This window comes from Suricata suricatta, chromosome 3 (genome assembly GCF_006229205.1).
Source record: "Suricata suricatta isolate VVHF042 chromosome 3, meerkat_22Aug2017_6uvM2_HiC, whole genome shotgun sequence".
NCBI lineage: Eukaryota > Metazoa > Chordata > Mammalia > Carnivora > Herpestidae > Suricata > Suricata suricatta.
Window position 1 is genome coordinate 159,089,388 of NC_043702.1, and position 19,231 is coordinate 159,108,618.

A 19,231-nucleotide genomic window follows, 5' to 3' on the forward strand; every position below is an offset into this window, starting at 1 on the left:
TAATCTGATTAATTCAAAATCTGTTGACTTACATGCTAATCACATCTAAAAAAAATACTTTCACATTAGTATCTACTGATATTTGATCTGAAACTGGGTATATAGGCTTAGCTATGTTGATGCATAAAACTAACAATCACAGACTCACAGAGGTAGATAAACATAAAAAAGTCAAAGGCAATCTGAATAAATAAAATAGGAAAGGTTATTTTAGGGAGGGAAACAGATTTGAGGAGAAAAGAGACAAATAGTATAGAAAGAATATTAGTAATGATAACAGCAGGGACTTGGAAGGCCAAAAACAGAAATTAAATCATAGTTAGAAAGTTAAGCCACAACTGTTCTAGTAGCCTGCCGTCTTATCCCACTCTTGGTTCTGTAAACCTTAATCCAGAAATGCCTGGAATCCCAGGAAAAATCACTTGCTGGCAAAATTCCACCTACTGCATTTTTATTTCTTGGGATATAGATAAGAATGCAAATACTATAATTGACACAGAAAAAAATTCCTTCAATTATGTGGAGAAACCTCACTAATAATTAGAAGGTAGAGCTCTGGTTTATTAGAGCCATAAACCAGCAATAAATGTGAGGTGTTCCCGGATGGAAACTTGATCAGTGGTGTTAATGCTGCTTTCTGGCTGTCACTGGGAAGAAGTGTCATTCACTTATATAGCTGGTTAAAATCCAGCTGGACCACAAACTGTTCTTTGAGAAGCAAGTTGCTAAGGTAAAATACATATGAATTAGTACCTATTCCTTTATACTCTTTGATAATTTAAACACTGAAGTATATTAAAGTATATGAATCAAATCTTCAATTAAATAATATTGCTAGCCAGTGGCATACTAGAGCCACCTCAGACATCTGGTAAGTGTCCTGTTCATCTTTACCCAGCTCTCAGCGCCACATTTAGAAATGGCATGTTGGCAACCTGATATTTGTACCACCACAAGTGACAAATGCTACAAATCAGGACTATTTCCCCCCAAAATTGTTTATTCACTATTTATATCACTACTTTCAAGTATAAGTTTATTTATAGTGGAAGTATTTATATATAACAATTTACCATTACACAATATAATTTATACAATTTTATCATTCAATTAAATTTACATCAAATAGGTTCTAGCAAAATATGCAGAAAAATGTAGATAAATCACTCTTTCATCTGTTGTATATTAATTTGTCTCTCCTTTGTCCATGGTTCCAAAAATCCTTGGGATTCCCTGAATGATAGGAATGTCTTTGTAATTTATGGTGGTCCTTCAGACTACATCTAAGTTTATGCTAAACTTAAACAGAATGGGAACTGGCCTTGCCAGAAAGAGCAATCATATGATTAGAAGATTGGGGTTTTCAAAAATATGATATCAGCTTGACCTTTAGGGAAGAGATAGGGGGATGGAGACTGAGTTCAATCACATGATGAATGATTCAGTCAATCATACCTATGTAATGAATCCCCGATAAAAACTTTAGGCTCAGGGTTCAGGTGAGCTTCTCAGGTTAACAATACTCTGTGCATACTGCTGCAAGTTTGCCAGGAGGGTGAGGCATCCCGACTCCACAGGAGAGGATATGGAAGATTCAAGTTTAGGATCCTCCCACACCTCACCTCGTGTATCTCTTCTCTTGGCTGGTCTGTATTTGTATCTCTTTTTGTTATAATAAAACTGTAATCATAAGTATAATGCTTCCTTAAGCTCTAGGAGTCATTCTATCAAATTATCAAACCTAAGGGGAATAATAGGAAACTCTAGATTTAGAGGCTGTTGATCAGAAGTGCATGGCCCGGGAATCCCAAAGCTTGCAGCTCGTGTCTGAAGTGAGGGTAGTCCTTTAGAGGTCTGTGCTCTTAACTTGTAAAGTTTGGCCTAAATCCAGGTAATTAGAATTGCACATTTAGACCTAAAATTGAAAAATCTATAAGAAATACAGTATTAAATGGAAACAAATGTGCTGTGTTTTATTACTTTTTTTCACATTTCCTATAAAGTTTTAATTGATTCAGCCTCCAATACTCCTGCTTTTTGTTTATCAATTGTCTGCACACACTGATTTCAATAACCAAGCAAATAAAAACTAATAAGACAGACATGAGATGCAACATGTAATAGTCATCAAAATCACCCTATCTCTTATTAATGATCACCTTTGAGGTTATTTTCTCAAAGAAGAAAATTCTGTTTGGTTCATTATAAATGTTCAAGCATATTACTCAGAAATTAGAAGACAGAAAAAAAGTAGAGACAACAGGAAATATTTCTACTTCTCTCTTATTTTTATTTTCTCCCTTACTCACTCTTCTATTTTGAGTTTTTGCCCCTTCTGTATTTTCTCTCATTTCCTTTCTTGTAATTGGAATCACATGTCTTCAAGAAACACACTACATTAATCACTAGAAGTAATCTTATGTTAATGAACATAATTATTATATTAAACTTGAAATAAAGAGGCAAAATAACATTGTATAGCTTTTAAAGATTATGACTCTAGAGGCACCTGGGTGTCTCAGTTCGTTAAGTGCCCAACTTCATCTCAGGTCATGATCTCTCAGTTCGTGGGTTCAAGCCCCGCATCGGGCTCTATGCTGACAGCTCAGAGCCTGAAGCCTGCTTCAGATTCTGTGTCTCCCTCTCGCTGCCCCTCTCCTGCTCACACTCTGCCTCTGTCTCTCAAAAATGAATAAATGTTACAAAAAAAACTTAAAAAGGAAATATGACGCTAAAAGCAAAAATGGTTGATGCTTAAAGTTTAAAGATAATTTAATTCATCAGCCTTTGCCATTTTAATTACAGGTGAAAAAATGATGTAGGAGGTTAAGTGACCTGCTCCAGATCACAAATAATGGCTGAGTTGGCATATAAAAAACAGGTTGAAGATTATTAAACTTGAAGGATGTGTGTGTGTGTGTGTGTGTGTGTGTGTGTGTGTGTGTGTGAGAAGGGGGGGGTAGAGAGAGAGAGAGAGAGAGAGAAATCCAGCTGAAATTGAGCACTGAAGGAAGAGTGGCAGGGAACATTAGAAATCATCAAATAATAAATGATATCCAGGTGGTTTATTTTCAGAAGAGGTGAAATCTAAGGTAGGATAGTTACGCTGTGTCCTTGGCCTCATTCCCAACAAAGGCTCAGCAGAAGTAGCCTTAAATCCTTAGCAACTTTCCTTTTTTAAAAACCAGTAAAGGCTCTGAGAATACCTACTCACACCCAGAAAGTCTGGGATGCAATCAGAAATGACTTTCTAAAATGCAGTTCTTATTTGAAACCAGGTTCTGAAACATTATCTAGAATCGTTTCATCCAATAGGACTCTCTGCAATGATAGAAATGTTTTATATTTATATTGTTCCAAACTGTAGTTACTAGCCCCACTGTGGTTACTGATCACTTGAAATGGGACTAATGAAGTTAAGGAATTTAAGTTTTACTTTTATTTACTTTTAATTAATTTTGATTTAAATGGCTACACTCTTATACAAAGTAGTACAGAAAATGAAAGACATTTTGATAGCAAGAAAAATACATGCAAAAGATCGCATATGGAAATAAGCATAGTTTAAAAGTATGGGAGAGATTCAAATATGTTCAGCAAAGTGTATAGGCTAAGGAGTTGTCTTAAACGTTAAATAAAAACCAGTGTGTATCTAGAGTAAATTGAACAAATCCATAATAAGAGCCCAACAAAAGAATATGTGTAGGGGATAGCAGGGATTCCTTAGAGAGAACTTATCCAAAGGAATGACAGATCACTATGTTGAACCTGTCCACCAACTGCTTGGTCAGTGCATAGAAGGAATTCAAAACGATCTAGCTCTTGGATACATATCTGGGTCCCTAACCCATAAAGCACTGAAAAAGAAAATTGAAATAACTACCTTATCTGAGTCTGTCTAAATTTAGAGTATAAACAACACTCTGAAAGTTAAACCATGTGGAAAGAATTATTTTTCCTACCCCCTTTCCTGGAGATATCCTCAGAATGTGATGAATGGCAGAATGATGGCAGTCTAGTAACTGAGTTTTAGGATTATTTTACTTGTAAGTCATAGAAAAACTAACTTAAATTAGCTTCAGGCAGAAAAAAGAAAGACTTGGTACGTGTAATTGAAAAATACAGTGGCTGAAAAGCTTTCTTACACCATTTGTTTTGCAGGATCAAACAGTATATAAGGAATTAGTCTTTCTGCATCTCTTGTCTCTGCTTTCCTCAGAGTCAGCTTTACTTACTGCCACCAGCAGTAAATTCAGGCTATTGTTTTCCCAAGTTCAAGACCACGTGAAATGAAGGTGTCTCTCTACACATTTTTAGCAAAAACCAGGATTAGGATTGAACTAATGCTAAGCCACATACCTATAAATTAATTTATCACTTTGTCCAGGACCCTGTGGTGTTCTGTGGCCAGACTTGGCCATGTGCTCACCTTTGGAGATGGGGGTGAAATCGGCTCCTGCAAAGTCACATGGCCTCAGGGAAGCAGAGTTCTCTAAGGAAAACAAGACAGTATTTACTACAAAAAGAGAAAATGAATACTCGACAGACATGTTTAATTTTGTCGTTGGAGGGCCCAGTGGAGATGGCTGCATCAAGCAGGAAGACCTAGAACCTCAGAAAGCTGCAAGAGTGGCAGGGAGAGCAATGATGACAAGCACAACTGCACACACACTCCGCGGCTCCTGGTGGGAAGGCTGGCCATGAACCCAGATAAAACATCCCGCCGGCCATATTAAGTCACAGTTCTGAGATATTGGGAGAGTTGACATATTTGCATACTTAATAAATGTGGGAAAGAGCCAGTAAAACTTGGGTCTTACTGTTAATGAGATCTCAGTACACCATATACAAATGAGTAGTAGACAATCTCAGATTATAAAAGGAAGTAATATGCAGATAATTTGCTTGGGACTAATTTTTTATATATGTCTAGAACATGAAGGAAAATAATAATAAATTAACAATAGAAGAAAGGGGAGCCTGGGTGGCTCAGTCGGTTAAGCGTCCAGCTTCAGCTCAGGTCAGATCTCATGGTTCGTGGGTTCGAACCCCATGTCAGGCTCTGTGCTGACAGCTAGCTCAGACTGGAGGCTGCTTCAGATTCTGTGTCTCCCTCTCTCTCTGACCCTCCCCTGCTCGCACTCTCTCTGTCTCTCAAAAATAAATAAAAAACATAAAAAACATTTTAAATAAAAAATTACAAGAATGAGCCAAGTTGAAGTAAAATATAAATTATATATATACATATATATATAATTTGAAATTTTGAAAAGAATTCATATATGTATTCATATTTAATTGACTTTAAAGAACTTTGAGGTAGACATATTCTCCTTAATATAACAAAGGGGGAAATTTTGGCCTAAAAATGGCATGATTCACAAAGGATTGTTGCCATCTAATACAAAATCTTCTCTATTTTTCCATAGACTTCACTAATGAGAGAGCTACTACAGAAATACAAACAATGATGTGATAAAGACAGAGACTGAGGAAGATTATACATGCAGTTTACGTTAAATAGAGTAAAATGAAAATACTCTGGCATAAGGGATTTATAAAGAATTTTGTAATAGTATAGGTTTTTAGGGAAGAGATTTTAGAGAAGAAATAAACAAAGAATCCGTGAGAAGTAGGTGGGGGGAGGAGAGAGGATGGGGTAAAAGAGAGGGGTCAACTGTTTTAGGAAACAAAAAGAAAAAAGTTACATGGGGTATGAACGAAAATATCCCAGGAATGATCCTGAATCCACTGTATTTATTATGAGAGATGAAGGAGGACAGGGTCCAATATTTAAGATCTGGAGAAAGAAAGGAAGAACAGATGTCTGAGCATTTGTGTGTGTGTGTGTGTGTGTGTGTGTGTGTGTGTGTGTGTGTGTAGATACACACACATATTTCTATTTCATTTGGTTAATAGTAGACTGGGTAAACATTATCTTAATGTTTTCTTATTTTTTTAAGTTTTTTTTAAATTTATTTACTTTGAGAGACAGTACAGTGGCAAAAGTGTAGAGAGAGGGAGAGAAAGAATTCCAAGCAGGTTCCACAAGTCAGTGAAGAGCCTGATGTGGGGCTGGAACTCAGGAACCATGAGATCATGACCTGAGCTAAGATGAAGTGTCAGATGTTCAACAGACTGAGCCATCCAGGCACTCCCCCCTTGATATTTTAGATCAAGGAATGAAGTAGAGATATTAAATAATGACCTAATGTCTTACAATAAGTTATAGGGCTGAGATTAGAATTGAGATTGGCCACTTTAAAAAAAAACATGTTTTCAAATGCCTTCTATTATAACATGAAAACTAAGTGACAGTCTAAGAATTTGATATATTCAAAATAATTTTTTTAACATTTGGCCAACACTAAATTTAATTATAAAATAAGACATTTTAGGACCATATCCTATTAAGTATTCTAAGCCATGGGAAAATCAGAAAACCAGTGACTGGCATATTAATTAATATGCATATAACAGAAAACTATTTTTAATTCTAATTCTGGTTAGTTATATGTTTTACATATTACAGCATTTTGTAGCAGCTTATTTCATGTATTTCGTTTACTGACTTTTACTGTGTACAATATTTATCAATAAATGGAATATCAAATCCTCAGTATTTTAACCATTGACCTGGTATTTGTCAAACTTCTGAGAAAATCCCATTCTCTAGGTCTGTGATATACAGCACTGGTTTTCATCAAAGGTATTGTCACTCAGATACTTTTTGTTATTTTCTTTTTCTTTGCAGCCATGAGACAAGCAAAGAAAATGTTAAATGGGCAGAGCAAGAAATGGAATGGGAGACCATAAGGAAGGCTGGGTTTGGAGGATTCCCTTAAGATTAGAGAAATTAGACTAATATTTCTCTCAAAATTACTTTAGCTTTAGGAAAGCTTAAAGGGAAATATCAGCAAAATCTTTACCATATGGAAAGGCAAGTTGAGAAAGGAAACATTTGTTCACTAACGTGTTCTAAATTAGCTTGATATGTTGCACTCACTCTGAGAGAGGCTATTTTTGCCTGTCTATTTTTTGCAAAGCCAAAATTTGTTTACACTGAATGTAATATTTTAAAAGTACTTTGGTTAGTGGTTCAACTACATATTTACACATTTATTCATAGATATCATTCTATTTTATTCCATATTTTTATAGAGAATAAGCAGACAAGTTATAATATGTTTATACATATAGATGTTGTCTTGGTCGGTTAGAACTGCTATTACAGAATACCATAGAATGAGTGGCTCAAACAGCAAACATTTTTTAAAATATTTATTTATTTTGAGAGAAAAAGAGAACATGAACCCAGGGGAAGGGCAGAATGAGAGAAAGAGAGAGAGAAAGAGAGAGAGAGAGAGAGAGAGAGAGAGAGAGAGAGAGAATCCCAAGCAGGCTCCATGCTGTTAGCACAGAGCCTAATGCAGGGCTCAATCTCAGAATCATGAGATCATGACCTGAGCTGAAATTAAGAGTCAGATGCTTAGCCAACTGAGGTGGCCCTTAAACAGCAAAATTTATTTCTCACAGTCCTGGAGGCTAAGAAGTCCAAGGTAAATGTGCCAGCAGATTGGATGTTTGGTGGGGACTCTTCCCGGCCAGCAGACGACTGCCTTCCTGCTGTGCCTTTACATGGCACAAAGAAAGATCTTACGTCTTCTCCCCTTCCTCCATTAATCCCGTCCTAAGGGCTTTGTTTCCATGTCCTAATTTTTTCCAAACAGTTTCACTTCTAAATACCATGACACTGGGGTTTAGGGCTTCAATATATGAATTTGGGGAACAAGGACAAGAACAGTGAGTCCATAGCAGATAGAGACAGAAATTAAACATTGGGGTATAAACAGGGAGTCATCTGCCAGGGAGACAGATGACTATGGTCTTCCCCATGCTATTTATAAGAAACAACATTATTTAACAAACATAGTTATTTTTCTGTACACCAAAAACAATGGTAATTCATTTCAAATGAATTTAAAAAGTGCTTTTTCCACTTAATTCTTATATCTTATGCCTTTCAAAACTGAGAAAGCTATATGCAATAAAAAGAAATGCATGATAGGCACACAATGTCTAGCATATGAGACACTGTGAGAAATGACGTACATATCATATTGCAAAATGAAGGTCAAAGAAGAAAATCAGCACCAACTGGAGTTAATGGGGAAGGTGTCATATAGCAGTTGATTTTTAAAGGAGATTTTGAAGTGTCAATAAAATTCAAGGAGGTAAAGATGAATTTTAATTCGTACTGAAGAAATCCCATTTTATCCAGTGTTTAGTTTGCACCATACTGTGGTTTAAGAATGACTAGCTTTTTGCTTTCAAAGCTTAACTAGTAGCTGTACATTTAACTTATATCCTAATTTAATTGCACAAAATTAATTGCTGTGCTTTGCTAAGTTCAGAAAGATTTTTCCTTTTATTTAGCTTTCAAGTGGAAGTATTAACCTACCATAGGTATCACTACCTCTCTTTGTAAAGGGCAATAAAAAATGTGCAATTAACTTCAGACAATTTCTTAGAAACCTTCTATCCTACTGGGCGATTCCAAAGCAGCAATCGCTTGATGATACATTTCTCTCCACCTGACTTTTTGGCTCCAAAAAACATTAGTGGAGCTTTTCAAGTCTGTAAGTGGAAAGGCATGTCTCTGTTAGAAAGACTGTTAATGTAGGCCCTGAGTAGAGAGGTTATTAACATTCAGGAAACTGGGGCGTTCATAAGTCTGTTCAGAAGATCATCCTACTATTGAGATGGCCCCGCAGATTTTGAGTTAATAGAAAACACTGGATCAAAGTTTAGAGAGCTACTTAAGAGCAGAAATGAAGCAAGGTCACTCTTGAAAAAGTTACCAGAAAAATAACATAAAAAGAAATTGAATACTTTTAAGTACAGATTTTCCTCAATTTCCATACTGATAAACCCATCATAAGTTGAAAATGTAAGTCGAAAAATGCATTTCGAAATGCACCTAATCTATCACACAGCGTAGCTTAGCCTCACTTACCTTAAACATGCTCAGAACAATTACAGTAGCCTAGAGTTGGGCAAAATCATCTACCACAAATCCTATTGTATAATAAAGTGTTGAATATCTTGTGTAGTTTGTTAACTGCTATACTGAGAGTGAAAAGCAGAGTGGTTGTACGGGTACAGAAGGATCATATTGGTGTTCACCCTCATGATCTCATGACTGACTGGGAGCTGCCGATCACTGCCGCTGCCCGGAACCATGAGAGAGGATTGTCCTGCATGCACATCACCAGCCCGGGAGAAGATCAAACTTCAAAATTCAAAGTATAGTTTCTACTGAATGCATAACACGTCCACACCACCATAAAATATTACAAAAAGAAAAATCGTAACTCAAACCACTAAGATGGGGACTCTCAGTAGCCTTAAATTCTCAACTTCAGTTTAGAAATGTTAGCCATTGGTGATTTTATTAAAAATTACTTATGTCTTTTCTAATTGAAAGTATTAAAATGTTTACCTTTCAGTTTAACATAATTAAGGGAGATTTTACTGATTTAGTTTACCTGCTAGTGTGGAAAACAGATCACCACTGCCAATACTTTGAGGCAACATCTATATCCTCTTTCTTCGAATCTGAGCTGACTTTCTTGTAACCGATAGAATGCAGCATAAGTGACACTCTCTGACTCTCAATCATAAGTCAGAAAAGGCCACACAACTTCCGTCTGGCTTTCTGGGAAGTGCCGCTCTCTGTATACCCTCACAGCCGGTTTTCATGCTCTGAGAAGCCCAAGCCACATGGAAAGCCATAGGGGTCCCTGGCTAAGTGCACCCTTTGATCATTCCAGCTCCAGCGCCACATATGTGAGTGAACACCTGTCCATCAAAATAATTCCAGTCTCCAAGCTGTGAGTGACTCCCAGGCTCCAATCTTCCACCCAAATCCCCAAACATCTTAAAGCACAGACAGCCACCTTTGTCCTTCCCACTTCAGCCTGTCCAACTGCCTGGCCCATCGTGCATAAGCATAGCACAAGGAACGTTTTATGCTACAAACTTTCTAGGTGCTTTGTGACATAACAGCAATAACTGAGACTTTTGTCCAGTAGTCACTCAATTAGAGTAGAAGAAGTCTATTTATGTTGCATTTATATGTAATCCAAGATGTGTTGTATCAAAGTTGTGATTTAATACTTACAACAACTTCTAAACTTTTGTCCTGGTTCTTTAATCAAAGTGCTTTCTCTAAGTTCTCTGTCCTTGGGGATGCCCTTTCCAAAATGTGGTAGAGGGTTCCACATTCCCAGGCCCTCCTGAGCCTGGGGAACAAGGGGGAAATTGGCAGCCCTTCCCTGCCCTCCTGTACTTCCTCTGGAGACTTCAAGGTCTCTTTAAGCGCTAAGCTGAACCATACTTTTGTTCCTGCAAGCTGAATGATGTGAAATATCTTTTTCCTACATTTGAGTTATTCAACTATGTATTTGGTGTCCCACACTTTTAGGCCAACAAACATGTTTTCTGATTACCATAATCCTGTGCCAGTGCAGGGGCAGTCACAGATCTTTGACAAATAAGATAAAGTTCTCCAAAATCAAGATATTGATTTGAGATAATCAACCTCCAACTTTAATTTGCACAGCCATTGTTCACTTACATCAGTCATTATCTGAGCTAAAAGGAGCAGATAGAATTGCTCTTTTAAATTCAGATTCAGGTAATTGCCTATTCAGTTAGATTACAGTGGATTGACATGATGTATTTGTTTGACAATGTTTAAATGAAGAAAACATCCGGTGCCCAGAGGACCTGCAAAGATAATGAAGATAAAGGAGATGAGGGAGAAGTCCCAGCAATAGAGACCCCAGGGGTGATGTGGCTAGAGAGCCCTGGGCCATTTCAGTCCACTGGAAATGCTACATTCTCTGAGGGAAGAACCACAGGGCATGAGTAAGCCCTTTAGCATCACTTCTATAAACACCAGGGAGGGAGATTTTCTTTTTCGACTTTTTAGTTTCACTTTATCTCAAATCTACCAATGTATTCTCATTCTCAACTATTGTTAACTATAGACCGTGTAATTACATATACAAGGATGTAAAATAATGCAATCCAGTAAGTTAAGTTTGCAATTCAGTAAAGAGACAGACTAATTGGACAATTTGAATGAGTTGATAAGTAATTTGAAGAGTGTGTGTGTGTGTGTGTGTGTGTGTGTGTGTGTGTTCCCACCTCCAGGTAAACGAGTAAAATAATATACCTGTGATGATCCAGGTTATTTGCAAGAATAAGTTCTTCCTTATCAAAATTGTTGGCTGAGGCAAGTATAGTTTGACTGTTTTCTTACTAATGAGCATGCAGAGCAGACTCTACGAGCTTCCCACCAGTGGTATGTGCAAAAGCTGGATCAGAATTGTCCTTGCTCCTGGTTAGATGCCTCAGCTTTCACTTTTCCTCCAGGCTTGGCCCTGTGATGGCAAAGCATTCATCGTCTCCTTCTTATACATGTTCCAGGAACCAATGCCGAATATAGACTGAACAATGGTTCCCTGTATTTACTAAAACCCATTTGGTCCTGCTGTTAATGAACATTGGTGTAGACAATAAACTGATTAAAATTGTTTTGCTGGTAGATCAGGAAATAAGCTCTTTAAAGAGAGACGTTATTTCAGCACAAAGAGCTTACAAATTTGTAGTTTGGATTTTTCACATTAATATCATGTACACAGCTAGCTGGATTAAAAATGACCTGTCACCGCCACAAACTATTTAGAAAAACAGCATGATTGCATGAAATTATGATGACTTGTTTCTTCCATTACCAAAAAAAACTATAAAATGTGGTGGTTTTCAAAGAATATGATGTGAATATAGTGGAAATAGTTTCTATGAAAGATTCTTGCATTGTGTTCATTAAATTTCCATATTATTAGCAGTTGTTTCTAGTTAGAAGGCAAATTGAAATTGGTTTATTCTATTTGGAGGAGGGGCAACCTACTGTTCTAAATAATTAACTATAAAATAGAATGTGAGTATGCACAGGAAATGATATATGTATGGAGCAAACTCTAAAAAGAGTGCTTGAAACCATTACTGTTATTTGCCAATCTGAAAACAATTTCCTTTGTTCTGTTCATTAGGGGGAAATCTAGAAATAAATATAAGAATGATTTAAAAGCCATCAATGAAAAGCTATGACTTTAATTAGTGTCATCATCCGAGGGAAAGAAAAATGTTCCTCCCTCAATTCACTAGATACCTCCATCTTCACAACATTTGAAGGAATCCCAGGGGGTTAAAAACAAACAACCCAACAAACCCAGAATGAAAATGTAAATGTAACTAATAATACATCATATAGTTCTCTATTAAGGCAAGTATACTGTATCCCATATTAATCTAAGATCAATATAACACAAGAAAAAATACAGAATGACTTGGAAAAGAAACACGTTTCTAATGGTAGTCAGAGGAGGACAATGAAATATCTGAAAGTCATCAAGTTTCATTAATGGAAATAGCATTTATTGGGAGTGGGGAAAGAACTTGGGAAATGTTAAGATTTGACAGATGGTGCTACCAGACATTCTGTTATTATATTTATTCTATTTATAATTTTATTTTATTAATCAAAATATATGCACTGGACATCTATTGAGTTAATGTAGCCATGGTGTTGTTCTAGAAAATAAATCAATGTTTATGTTTTCTAATCTAGCAGAGAAAATAAGTTATGCATGCAATTATATATGCTAACCAAAAAAATAATTTAAAAAACTATAAAAAGTTCAGAAAGTGGAAAGTTTACTTTCCACTGGAGATGTCATCAAATATTGTGGAGAAGATGGAACTTGACTTACACATTGGAAAATGATGAGAATTTGAGCAATAGCTTTGATTCTTTTGCTGACTCCTCCTCCTCTTCCTTCTTGTTGCCCAATTCTTGTAATGTGGAATGAAGAAGAAATTCCATACAGTTATCTATCCTCTAATACTTATTTTCTGTGAATCTTACATATCTATTTATCTGTCTTTTCTCGCCATTTCCCTATAAGATCTCTGAAGGCAGAAGCAATATTTCATTCATCCATGAGTTATTAGTGCTACACAGAGTGCCTAACACAGCCTAGCACAGACCTCAGTAAGAATTATGCTGTTAATGAAAAACAAAATAATTAAAGCCCAGGGACAGCTAGGTGGAGACTGTATTCATGTACTGGAATAAAACTGCTTGAAATTGGTAAAGAATATTATTATTGGGGTTCCTGGGTTGCTCAGTTGGTTAAGTATCCGACTCTTGATTTCAGCGCAGATCGTGCAATCCAGCCCCATTTCAGGCTCTGCTCTAGGCATGGAGCCTGATTACAGTTTTCCCTCTCTCTGTCCCTCCTACACTCTTGTTCTTTCCCTCTCGGAAGGAAGGAAGGAAGGAAGGAAGGGAAGGAGGGAAGGAGGGAGGGAGAAAGGAAGGAAGGATGGAAGGAAGAAGGAAGGAAAGGAGGAAGGAAGGAAGAAAAGAAAAGAATGTTATTATGTCACAAGTATTGAAAGAAACCATATTGGGGTGTGTGGATGGTTCAGTAGGTTAAGTTTTGGAATTCGGCTCGGAACATGATCTTGTGGTTTATGAGATCAAGCCCGAGGTCAGACTCTGTGCTGACAGTTCAGGGCCTGGAAGCTGTTTCAGATTCTTCTCCCTCTTCCTCTCTGCCCCTCCCACACTCACACACTCTCTCTCTCTCTCTCAAAAAATAAAAATTAAAAATATTTAAAAGAAAACATACTGTATGTACGTTAATTCTGACAGGCAACAAAGAGTCATGGGATTTTTCCCCCTACTATAGAATAGTGGCCTATACCATATTGACATAATATTTTACAATATGCTCATTTCACCTGTGTCCATATTGTGTATTACTGTATAGCATGACCATATGGTCTCAGTAAAGTCTGAAAGATACCGTAAGAGAAAAACAGCTCTACATTCCAAACGCATTACACCATAGAATGAAGAAGCACTGATGGTTAAGACGTAAGCACACAGGTCAGACAGAACGTGGAATTATCCTGGTTCCATTGCTTACTTTAATTTAAGCTGTTTAGAGCCTCAGTTTTCTCATTTGTAAAATGGGGTTGAAATTGTACCATTTCAAAAAAAATTTTGTGAGGTATTAAGGAAAGTAACATGTAAATACTTAATACAGTTTAAGGGACATGCTGGGTACATCAGGGTGACGGGGGTCAGGCACAAAACCAGGATTCCTGCATCACCATAGTTCATGAGGTACTTTCATACACCAGTTTTGTTGCTACCAACTGTTATTACCTTAGATACAAATTATTTGAGGAGGAAACTGAGTCTAATTGCAGGAAATCATTTATTGCACAGATATAATTGTAGTCAGAGAATGTTATTGATATAAGGATGGATAAAATATTGTCTTCGCAGCCATCCTTTAAAATGCTCCCTGGGTGCCGGAGCCCCGCTCCGACCGGTCCAGGCGCACCCCGAAGGAGGGCTGGCGTCGAGCCAAGGAATGGACACCGACAGCTCAGGTGAGCCAATCTGGACGGTTTACTGATTTTCCAGCAAGCTTATATATGCTTTCTACTTTCTATATGCATGCGTCAACCTTTTGTTTTTACTCTCAGAAAGGTCTCAGGGAATTCATCCATGAGAAAACTTTCTGGTTATTTCCTTGTGTTTCTGCTCTTTTACTTCAAAGAATTAATCTTTAATCTTACTAATTCTCTGCCTGACAAGCTAGAGGGCTAGTTCTTTTTTTAATATTTATAGTTCCAATTGTTTTAACTGAAATTGGTAGAGAAATTGGAGCGTGACTGCTTTCTTAGTTTCTGCCCACTGTAACCTTTTACAGGGACATGTTTTCTTCAAAGTGCGCTTAATGACTGACTGCTAAGTTACAGGGAAAGGCCCAGTAAGAAAAGTTTAAGTTGATTGAATAAGCTGATCAGAAGAAGGGATATCAGTAGCTTTGCTTCCAGGGAACCGCTTTGTGGTCTTCTCTTGTCGATCCCTTGGGCTGTGCCATCAGGTGGGTGATGAAGGTTAGTTCTGGCAGCTGAGGGAGGAGCTACTATGGAAGGGAAAAGAGTGATCATGAAGAAATTAAGGCTGTTTTACATTCTTTCTGTTGCTGTCTTAGCTGGTAGTGACAAGGTACTTGGGAAAAGTTTGTAATTTAGAGACTAGTGCATAATTTGTTTTAAACCCTAAGTTTATTTATTTTGAGAGAGACAGAGACAGTGCAAGTGTGGGAGGGGCAGGGAAAGAGGGAGAGAGAGAGAACTCCAAGCGGGTTCTGCACTGTCAGTGTGGAGCCTGACAGGGGGCTCAAGCCCACAAAACCGTGAGATGGTGATCTGAGTGGAAGCCAGGATGCTTGGTCAACTGAGCCGCCCAGCTGCCTGGAGGCTAGTGCAGTAGATGTTAGAGCAGGACCTGAGTCTGTGGCTCTTGACTCTCTGCATTGAAACCCCAGTTAAGTACCTTATGAAAGTTACTTGTAATTGGTCCATGTCACTTGTCCTGTTACTTATATGACTACGTAGTAGCTTTTACCTCTCAGAAAGGAAGCCCTCTCATCACAGAGACGACCAGCACCAAAATGTGACCCCAAAGTAGATTTTCATTAACCACCTTTTATTGTTACACATTCTCCATGTTTTTATTATGAGGGAAAGTGTGGAAACCCATGGATCTTTAGGCAACTGTGAGAGGAAGACTCTCAGATAACAAGAAGTAAGACACTCTGCTCTGTCTACCCCTTGCAGCCCTTCTCTGTGAGGAGCTTGAAATTAACAGGGGATGTAAAATTTCAAAACAAACAAATAAGCAAAACATCAAAACAATTCCTGACTGGTGATAGGCTACGTGGGTATGAATAAACTACCATAAGAGCTTAAAGGAAAAAGAGGTAAACTTTAACAAGACAGAAAACATCTTTGACTGGGGTGACTGGGTGGTTCCGTTGGTTAAGTGACTGACTTCAACTCAGGCCATGATCCTGTGGTTCATGAGTTTGAGCCCCGCGTCAGGCTCTGTGTTGACAGCTCAGAGCCTGAAACCTGCTTGGGATTCTGTGTCTCCCTCTTCTCTGCCTCTCCTCTGCTCCTGTTCTGTCTCCCTCTCAAAATAAATAATCAAAAACAAAAAAGAAAGAGAGAAAACATCTTTGACCTGAAGCAATAAAGTAGTAAAGTAGGGAATTACTCAGTTATTATTTAATAATTTAAGCTTGGATATTTTGAGAGATACAGTATATCCGAAATATGAAATGTTTTGAAAAATAATGAAAATAATTATGAAATTAATTTTTAAACTGCTTTATTTTTCTTGGGAACATGTATTCTCTGATAGGATGTATGTGTTGTATGAGCTTTTTTAAAAAAATAAGAGCTCTTACACTAATTTTTAAGATGTCAAACAAAAAGAAATCTGAGAAAATAAAATCTGAAGATCATTTGAATTTTACTGAATTTCAAAATACTTAAATAAAACAATGATGTGAAAATTTTAAATTATACTGTAAGGTATGGTATACACCTTGAAAAACACTGGATCATCTCAGTAAACTAAGTGTGATGATTCAAAGTAAGTATGCTCCAAAATATAAAAAAGCTCCCAGAACTTATGTTCCATGGCTATGAAAACTGAGTTTTTGTTAAAAAAAAGTTTAACTCACGTAGTTTCCAGTCCTGGTGTAGTTTCTTGGCTCATTAATAACTACTATAACCACCAACACAACAGCTTTACAAATAGTGTCACATTCCTTCTCAGACTATTGTCTCTGGAATATGACTGTTAGAAGGTTACTTAACTTTTAGACTGAGTTTACTCAATCTAAAAAGCAAGTATGTTGAAAATGTCTACTTCATAAAACTATTTTAATAGTTAAAATAATTGATCGCTTTAAATCTTTACCAGAATTTTTTACACATGGCAAATACTCAATAAATGTTTTTGATCATTATTTGAACATACATAATCAGGATGAAGAAGCAGGCTAAGTGGATTTTCTAAGGACAAAAGGTAAAAATACAAGAACAGATTTGAAACAAGGTAACTCTGATTCTAAAGTGTGTAGTGTTAGTATTTATGCTATGCGGCTCCCAAAAGCAGCAAGTATTTATTAAGCTCCTACTATATGATGATACTATATTGGCTCCTGGGATCAAATAATATAAAATATAAATATTTTAATACATGAAATTTATATTTTAAGTGAGATTAAGAGCATAAACAAGAAACAAATAGTTGTTTTGGTTTCAGATTGTGTTGAATGCTATCAAGAAAACTGATAGAGTGATAAAAAGAAAAAACAGGGAGAGTTCCTTTAGATAGGATAATCAGGGAAGGCTTCTGTGAAAGTGACATTTAACCTGAGATCTGAAAGATTTGATTGAGCCATCCAAGGAAACCATCTGAGGGAAGAACACCCTAAGGAGAGAGATCAGGATATTTACATATTCCTAAGTAATACTGGAATGTAGTTTTCCAAAAATAGAGAGTCGGGTAGGAAATCAACATTGCTGGAGGAGAGTGAGGGTGCAAGACTGCACACCAGCTAGAGCATTCAAGGATTTATGGTCTTTGTAAGGAACTTGGATTTTATTTTTAAAACTTTTTTTAATGTTTTATTTATTTTTGATACAGAGAGAGACAGAGCATGAGAGGGGGAGGGGCAGAGAGAGAAGGAGACACAGAACTGGAAGCACGCTCCAGGCTCTGAGCTAGCTGTCAGCACAGAGCCCGACGCGGGGCTCGAACCCACGAACGTGAGATCTGACCTGAGCCGAAGCCAGAGGCTCAACCGACTGAGCCACCCAGGCGCCCCGGATTTTATTTTTAAAGTACTAAGAAGTCCTTGAGGGATTTAAGCAGAAAAGTGCAGTAATCTGAATTGCTTTTGTGAGAATGGATTGGGGAAGACCAAATATGAAGGGAGTGCGACTACAGTGGATATCATAGTGGTAACACCCTGACCCGGGGACTTTAAGTGGAGTTGGAAAGTCAACAAATTGAACAAGCTAGAAGAAATTTAAAACTTCCTAGGAACATACAACCTACCAAGACTGAATTGTGATAAATAGAAAATCTGAATAGGCCAGTTACTAGTAAAGAGCTCGAACATTAATCAAAAAGCCTCCCACAAACAGAAGCCCGGAGGGCTTCCCTGGTGAATTGTGCTGTACATTCAAAATAGAATACCAATCCTCCTCAAACTCTTGAAAAAATAAACAAGTAGAGGATTCTTCCAAACTCATTTTATGAGGTCAGCATTACCCTGATATTAAATAAATTGAAATTTGTTCTTAAAAAAATAAAGCCAAGAATGTTTTACTTAAAGCATCTCCAAATATACTAAGTCCTTTCTTTAAAACAAAACAAAACAAAAAAATGCCTCCTAATGATCCCCTTTCTTCCTACCTGAGTCAGTGTGTGGAAGCAGAAATAAATCTTTCCACCATACCCATCAGGAAAGCACATATCTGTTGGTTGAGATTTGGTAACACTAGATACTGACACACTTGTTCCTTGCAAAAAGGCAGGGTGAATCATTAAACTGAGGGACTAGAGACTATTCTTAATATTTTCAATTTCTAACTGACTTCTGAGAAAAATATCTCCCATTAAAAAATAAGTCCAGACTTTTAGCTAGAATAGTTTAGGAAGTTGACGCCCTGGCACATTCTTATGCTCAAAGAAAAAAATAATAAAAGCTAAAACATAAAAAGATACCATGGTCAATTTAAAAAATAAGACCTACATTTTCACAGCTAAGAAATTGAACAAAAATGCAAAAAAATAAAAGAAAAATTAGCAAGGTAGAACCACAGGGCTTCCTGGCTCTGGGTCCAGAGTGGGAACAGCCAAACAAAAGTCTGGCTTTTGCACAGAATTTTTCTTTCTGTGGTTATTTACTTCTAGCTAAGAGCTAGGGTAGGCGGCTTTGCTTGTGAAAAGAATCTGGAAACACAGTAAAGCGATGTCTGGATCTATCTACTATTCATGTCAAACTGTGAAACAGAGAAATGGGAGGAACAGAGAGTCTTAAGCTTAGGCTCTGAATTGAATTCTGGGATTGCTAACTTGGCTACCAAAGACACTACTCTTGCTGAGGACCCTAGAAGGTATAAGAGGGTTGGACAAGGCTTAGGGGATGGAGCATACAGGCAAAATTGCTGGTAATGAAATGATAAGAACAAGGGAATAGTGGGATAAAAT